We start from the raw sequence: 8847 nt of genomic DNA, 5'->3' as shown, positions 1-8847 counted from the left end.
GGTCCCGAAACATAAAAAGAACCACAGCGGACATGACTCGAAACCCGAGTACGCTTCATCTTTCTTCAGTTCGTCTCACCACAAGGCAAATGTGACTCAGGCACAAAACTAGTATATCAAATATCTACTGAGTACTAGAAATTTATGGGAAGTATCTCTTTGATCTTTTACCTGATCCTAAAACTTGGCTCCACCAACAAGCCACTAACAACTAGAAGTCTACACAATCATATACTAAGTTATACAGATTATAACAAACTGGATACCATTCAGCACCCAACAACATACACATTCACCTACAAGAATATATATACATACCACCACATGAATACATACAAGAGATAATACAATTCACTACATGGGCAACAACGCTAGTCGCCACTTCAACCTTCTGACATCATCCTTGCTTGCATCTCGACTCGCAACATCTACAACACGAGATAAAACCTCATGAGTCATAAAAACTCAGTAAGAGTGCAAATGAATATAAACAAGATAATATATGCAATGCAATGACAAATAAATATGCATGAATGGCGAGGCATCACTGCCCTCTGAACCCACTTGTTCGAGGCACTTACCTCCCATATTACCCCTCGCATGCATCTAGTCTACCTCATGGCCATAGGACTCCACTAGACCACCTATAGAACATGCACAACCAGTACTGCAAACAACATATATTCAACCATATTACCAAACATTTGCAAGGTCGTCGCCCTTGGGGCTATCCTTTACCTAGCTTGAAACCTTATCTCTATCACGGGAGAAAATGCTAACTCGAACTTCAAACTCTTCTAGGATCACCACCTCCTCGGTCGACCCTAGATACAATCACAAAACCCAACAATAAAAATTAAACCAAAATCTATATTTTTGTCATACACCGTAAAATCATCCATCAACGACTTCCAACCAACCCCAATCGAGGGTCTAATCCAATCAACAATTCACATTACATCATCTCATATAATGCAAATAATTAGAAAGAATTAATTATTTCACCTCATCAAATCTGGAAGAGAAAATCGACCAAAGGCTCACACCAACGTCATCTCACGGGACATTTCCTTACGCTTAAAACCCCATTTTAGCCTTGGTACGCTCCTCGAGCTCCAAAATAATATCCAGAGTTTTTTTTATTTTTTACTATTTTTTTCCCTATCTTTCTCCATTTCCATATTTTCTTTTTATTTTATTTTCTTATTATTATTTTTTCTTTTTATTTTTTTCTTTCTTCTCCATTTCTTCTTCTCCCGCGCGCGACCTGCAACTTCTTCCTCAGCGCGACCTACGCAGCAACCACCAGCCTCCACTTGATCTCCGCCTGCACCGCCTCCGATGACGGCCACCAGCTGCCGCGCCACCACCGCCATCGGCTGTCTCCACTGCGAGCAGCCATGGCCGGTCTCCTCTGCGCGCAGCAGCTGCGCGTTGCACGCCCCCTACAGTCGCTGGCCACCGACGCCCTTGGCCTCCTCTTCGATGCCACTGCCGCTTCCCACACATCTAGCCCGCGCGCCTCAGCCCTGCATCGTCTTCGGCCACCGCAACCATGGCCGCTTGCCTCGCTGCTGCTCGTCGATCGGTCACCACCGCCATTCCATGATCGGCCATCTCTCTCGATCCCTGATCTCTCTCTCGCGATCTCGGTTTCTCTCATCCCTCATGGCCAAAAGCTCTGCCTGAGCTCCCTCTTTCTCTGCCTCGGATTCCATTGCTTTTGAGAGAATGGGCAATGCTGGAAGCTTGCCCAGCGCATCCAATGTATATATATATATCACATTTAATCCCCCAAAAATCATTAATTCCACTAGAGAAATTATTAATTACACTTGGGAATTTTTTTTATTGCACTTGGACCCTCCAAGGCATTAAATTGAGTATCCTCAAACCACTAAAAATCTTGTTTTCTTCAAAAATTAATAATCTCGATAAAGTCGATTTCATCCATACACCTGTACGAGACCTTTATTCCACCAAAAAACACTTTAAGGTTGTCTCACTCGTAAAATCAGACCACCCTTAAAGAGAGGTTCCTTACTACCATTCGATACAGACATCTATTTGGGGCTTATATAGAATTTATTTCAGAAATTATTCCCGATCAGACTGCTTTTAGCGTCATTAGTCTCATCTCGAGACACTCATTAATCTCATGCCCTCTTTCTTGGACATCCAAGTCTTGGGGCTTTCCTTGTCATCAATTCAATAAATTTTATTAATTAATTCCTTGAAATCAACTTCCGAACTTCCGAAACCACTCGAAGTCCGTTTAAAATAACTGAAAATTATATCTTTTCCATCACCATGTAATACCGGGTATTACAGGTCCGGCGGATGGTGTCTAGTTGGCACCTGCAAGTACTTCGACCTTCAAGTAAGTAAGATGTTAGAGTGATAGAGTATCAGTAGGCTAGAAATAACATACATTGGCTCTTGATAGAGCTGGTTTATATAGAATGAGGAGAAGTCCTCATTCATGCATGCTTGCATCAGGAGTTAAGGGTGATGGGACTGGATATCCTGCTCTAACGGGCTCTCTGATGGTGGCATAAGGCTGATGGGACTTTCATTAAATGCAGATGAAATTTGTCATTAATGAGGACAAGATCTAGAGTGGATGCAAAAGTGTTACAGGTACAAAGATAATGATGATCATTGCTGACAAGTAAAAAGGGGCCGAAATTAGGCCAAGAGGCCGGTAGAGGTCTTGGGCTTTTATCAAGTCGAGCTCGATCGGGTTAGAACGATTCACAACCCCCCAGGTCGGTTGGTCGCAAAACGAGCATTCGAGCTTGAGGATATGTGGTTAGGTGACGTTTTTCAATCGTCTGTTGCTGGGATGAGGTCGAGATATAATCCCTTGGGTCAAAGTGTTTTGACTGAGATGGTATCTAGACATACTCGGTGTGACATTATGACTCGGTTACTTGAGAGCTTCTTAAGCTTGGCACACTTGGTCAAGCCAGTGATGTCACCAAGTTGTTGAGAGCATCCCCCTATAAGGGTGGCTTTGAAGACGCACAAATTTGCAAGGAGCTCGGAAGGCAGTCTTGTCCATGATTGGTTGTCCATATCTCGGAATCTAGAAAGTCGATGCATGCTCAGAGGATAGTTGGCTCACTACTCGATGCGGGCACTTTGTCAGCACATTAATTGCTTGATAGGTGGTGTGATACGGGGGTTGACTCGGTGACGAATAGTTTCCGGCCATTAGATGATTCTGGCGATTCCTATGAACAATCATCATGACCAATCACCTTTACCAGTAGTTATGTTCTTATTTTGCCACCCAACCTCATATGTATGCATCGCTTCCTTTCCTCAAATTAATTTTCTAATTTTGCTTACATATATAACATGCGTCCTCCAATTTTTTAACGAATCTTTTCAATTTTTAGCCTAACTTATTTAGATTTCTCATGAATTTCTTCATCATTCCAAATTTTCAATTAGATGTAATCGAATCCAAACAATTTTTAACTCAAATTTGGCTAATTCTTACATTCTCCAGTGGTTTAGTTAGTGACTTTCTTTGATTTATTCCATCGACTTTGTAACACCCTATGTTGATATAAAAAAGGGTATTATTATCTGAAAGTCTAATTAGGGGGGAAAACCGATCTCCTCCAGGACTAGGCGGGTGGAGTTTGGACACCTAGATCATAAAAAAAAGAAGAAGGTATTATTAATTATTTTTATTTTCTATATAATTATACTACAAAAATACTAATAATTTACCTAAAAATAAGATAAAAAGACACGAAGCGTGAAAGATCAAACCTATCTAAATATTTCAAATAAGGACAATATAACCAAATCATAAGAAAGGTAAATCCATGCAGTGGCTAAATTACATAATATAACATAAAGAAATCATCTTGAGTTTGGTAAATGACCAAATTATCCTTACTTACTAAAATGATATAAATGCTATCAGAATTTGTTATATTGTTGTATTTTTTGTTATATTGTATTGTTATTATATATAGTTTTGTTGTATTAGATTGTTTTGTTATATTGTGCAATGTCAATGCCAGATTTGTAATTAGAGGATGAATTAATTCTAGGGTATCTAAGGCTGAGATCTGATTAATGAACAGATCGATGAGGCTATTATCTCCTTCTTATTTCCTTCTCGTTTCTTTATTGTTTGATATGGTATCAAAGCAAAAATTGAAACCCTAGGCTCGTCTCTTCCATCCGTCGACCTTTTGTTGATCCTTTAGCCTTATCTTGGGTTTTCTTTTGACGTCGAGAGCCCTAGGAATTTTCATCGATTCGATTCGTGAGGCTCTTTCGAAGGTCTTTTGTTGGTCTTCCATTGATTCGTTCAAGTTTATCTTGTTTTGAGATTCTTCTTATGGCAGCGAGTATATCTGATTCGAATCCTGCGTCAATGAGCAACTCCGTCATTGACGATAGATCCAGTTCGTATTTTCTTCACCATTTTGACAACCCTGGGTTGGTTCTGGTTTCTGAACCATTAACTGGAGAAAATTATGTATCGTGGAGTCGCGCAATGATGATTGCTCTGTCCATGAAGAATAAGCTCGATTTTATCAATGGTGACATTCCACAACTTACAGGTGATATTTCATTTATTAATGCTTGGATTAGAAACAACAACATTGTTATTGTTAGTCTTGTGTGCCATAATGCTAGATTTGGATGACATCTAGTGGGCTTGTTTTAATGCATTAATTGTGTTTTTGTATAAATTTATAAAAAAATAAAGTTTTCTTCATTCATATTTTCTCCAATCAATTATATGAGTGAGTTCCTAGATCTTGTGTGTGAGAATCTTATTCTCAAGTTGATGAAACTGTGTGATAGGATTCTCTGGTAATATAACTTCTTAAACTATTCTTAGTTCTTAGATTCTTTGGATAGGGACTCCGATTATTCGAGTATGGACTAGCACTCAGGTTACTATCTCGTTTAGTATGGGGATACTGATGGGAGGATGGTGTGTCACGAGCTATATGACATAAAATGTCACTAGTAAACTTGTTGGTGGTCATTGGGGAACAATCAGTCGAATGTGACGCCGATGACTGACCATATAGCATGGTTGATAATGGTCATGTCATTAGGTTGCGATGATATATTGATTCTTAGATTTAAACCGGCATGGTTGTTTTATGTATTAGTGTGTGGGATTTGTTAATCAGCCAAACCATCCAATTGGGAGGTAAAAACGTTCATCTATGTGGTTTCGTATTATTGGTATATGGGGACGGGTGTTTGGAATAGGTTTCATTGCCCTTGTTAGTATTTGATTGGGGTAAACGTCCTATGTGATATACTATTGATGTGATAGGACAGTCCTTGACCAGGGCAAATTGAAAATCAGGAAATGTGTTTCTTGAGGTGTCATTTAGTCACATTAATGAGGTCTGACACATAGTTGCTGAGCTTATGAGTTTGTCACTCTATGGCTATCGCTCAGTTAAGATATTAAGTGATGAAAGGTTATAGCACATGGTAATCGTCAACTATAATAGGTTCACTTGAAGTGAGATTTCACTGTCACCTATATTGTCTTGAACCACTACTAGGCGTTTTTCAAGAACTCTCAGAATATTGTTGGGATTTGGAGAAATTCCGGTGATAGATCAAGGGGTTGATCGATACCGAAAAGAGTTTCAATGTGTTGCGTTTGGTATCGATATCATATAACCGAAATGTCTCTAAAATTAATTGGTCAAAAGTTGACCATTAGCTCCAATATGCCAATAGTGCATAGTTGAAATGCATAGTGTATAGTGCATAGTAACCTTGAATTATTGAATTGCATTATTGGAGGTGGGGGAGGGCTGCGAACATTAGAGAGAAATTCAATTCGGGGAGGGAGAGGAAGAAAATGGAAGGAAAGGGGAATTGTTTAAAAAAAAAGAAAAAAGGTAGAGCCCTTTGCCTCTTCTTTGATTCTCTCTCTATGATTTTCTCACGTAGTTCTTCTCTTTTTCTTTATGTTTCCTTTGAATAGTCATATAAATTATACGTGTAATTGTTACGCGTATAATTTTGAGTTACGGGCATCGGTGATACACAGATCATCTGTGTTTAGCACAAGAAAAGGTGATCAGGATGATACCCTACTGCATATTACATGTGGACCGACTAGGGCCACCACATCTTGAGGTGGACTTTGTCTCAATACAAAAATTGATTCTGTATTTCATCTCTACATTGGGTAACAAGTATGCATTTATTTATGTATTCAATTGTTGAATATGCGTGTTGTTTAAATACCCAAACCATGTATAGTGTGTATATTATATTCCGCTACGTGTATCTGATATACAGTAAAAAAATTATTTTTATCTATACTATCGTACTAGTAATTCCCTTAAGTTATATCATGGATTCTTAATTCTGTTTTGAAAGATATTTATAAAAATGTTATTTACTATGAATCGACATATGACATGTGGATTAATCTTAAAGAAAAATATCAACAAAAGTAATGGACCTAGGATTTTTCAGTTAAGATGTGAATTGATGAATCTAAATCAGGGGAATTTATCTGTCAGTGCCTATTTTACTAAACTAAAGACCATTTGGGATAAATTAGGTAACTTTAGACCTATGTGTACATGTCAAAATGTTCTTATGGGGGAAATAGAGCACTGGTGACTACACTCTCACCCTGCAATTAAAACACAAAACAAAACACAATAAAAATTTTATATTTTATTTATTTATTTAGGCGAGAGGTTTATACTCGTCAGTGTACGAGTGCAGTTGTAGTTCAAATTTAAATTTATACTTTATGGATAAGTCCAGGTCGTCCACTGAGAGATTTATTTATGGCAAAAGAAAAAAAGAATGTCACACACACGCACACGCATTTAGATGGATTGATAACATGATTTTTTATGAATTTTTTAGATAACAAATACTAGAAAATAAAGCAAGACAGAAGTTGAAATAAATACTAAACGTGAGAATATGAAATTGGAAAGTACTTGAGTTAAGACAATTTCAGTGCCAACCCGTTGATTCCCAAATATTAGCATAAAAGATTAGCAACATTAATTTAATTTCAGATATGAGGATTTGTTATTAAATGCAATTAAAGATAATGATAGCTCTAGTTTAAGTAATCCCCATACATGATATGCGGGATTCTAATTTAAGAAACTACCATAAATTCAATTACAATTAATACACAAAACAACTAAATTAATCATCCGGGTTTGGGTATGATAGCGTTTTCAGTTCTAGTAACTCTCATGCGTGACATGAAAGCTCTAAGTTAGGCTTATGCTCCAATCCAAACCTAGTGATTTTTCAATAATCAAAACACACTCATATTGAAGTTTAAACCAATGTTACTCATTTAAAGCGTAGCTTTCTTTGGGAATCATTGGCGTTGGACACTGTTCTTGCCTTAACCCAAGATTAGATTTAGCTACTCATCTCTATTAAATTAATTGACAGCAATTTAAATGACATAATTTAAATAACAGAATTTAAATGACATGAATTAAAATAGAAGAAACTAACCGGCCATTTAGGCGGTAGATAATTAAAATACAAGAATTAAAATTGCAAGAATTTAAAGGCATAAACTAACCGTCCATTTAGGCGGTGAACAATTAAATGACAAGAATGAAAATTGCAGAAATTTAAAGGCACAAATTAACCGGCCATTTAGGCGGTGAATAATAAAGTAATAATAAATGACATAAGAATTTAAAAGAAGAAAGAAAGGAAGTAAGATCACAAGAGATAATACTAAAGAAAAGGGGAAAGAACAAGAACAATTCTCAAAGAGAGAATTATAAGGAAACAACTAAACTTTGATTCAAGAATAATAATCACACTTACAAATGCAATCAAGTGATCTATTTATAGGCCACAAGATGTAATACAAACCACACAATTTCAATTATTCAACTAGACATAATTATATCTAATGGGCACTCACACACTTAAAGTTAAATGGATTTTAGTTATAATACACACCTAATATTAAATGGATTTTAGCTAAAATACATACCTAATAAAGCACTCATAAAGTTAAATGGATTTTAGCTATAATATCCACCTAATAGTTAAATGAATTTTAGCTAAAAAACACACCTAATAAAGCTCTAACATAAAAAATAAAAATAGATTTCTATAAATTGGTTTTTAATCTTTATTAGGATTAAAAATAATTCTTGGGCCTTCTCCAAATAATATCTTCCATGGGTTGCTCAAATTGGGCCTTAATTCTTCATGGGCTTGAATTCTTCATGGACTTGAATTCTTCATGGACTTTAATTTTTCATGAGCTTGATTTCTTCATGGGTTTGATTTCTTCATGGATTTGAATTCTTCATGGACTTTAAGTCTTCATGGGCTTGATTTCTTCATGCCTAAAAAAATAATAATAATAATACTTTAATGTTATTAATAAATTATTATATATATGTATTACACATGGCACATATATATATATTATATTATATTATATATATATATATATTACATGTATGCATATAATGATGTATATGTATTATATATAATTTTATATATTATTATTATTATTATTATTAAATTTTACTTTAAAATTTCATTTCATTCATTTTTCAATTTAAACTTGCATATAACCATAAAATATATATTAATATCTAATTTAAACTATTTTTAAGATCAAAAGAAGGGTATAATTATAACAAAATTTTTATAAAATTAACCACTAATCAACTGGTAGATCACTATCAACTGGAATGTGTAATGTCTTTTCTAATGGGGTTAAATGATTTGTTTTCTCAAGTTAGAGATCAATTGCTTCTCATGGACCCTATCCCACCAATTAACAAGGTCTTTGCCTTAATTTCTCAAGAA

Source organism: Diospyros lotus, chromosome 1, assembly GCF_014633365.1.
Source record: "Diospyros lotus cultivar Yz01 chromosome 1, ASM1463336v1, whole genome shotgun sequence".
Lineage (NCBI taxonomy): Eukaryota > Viridiplantae > Streptophyta > Magnoliopsida > Ericales > Ebenaceae > Diospyros > Diospyros lotus.
Note: the sequence above shows the minus strand (reverse complement) of the source record.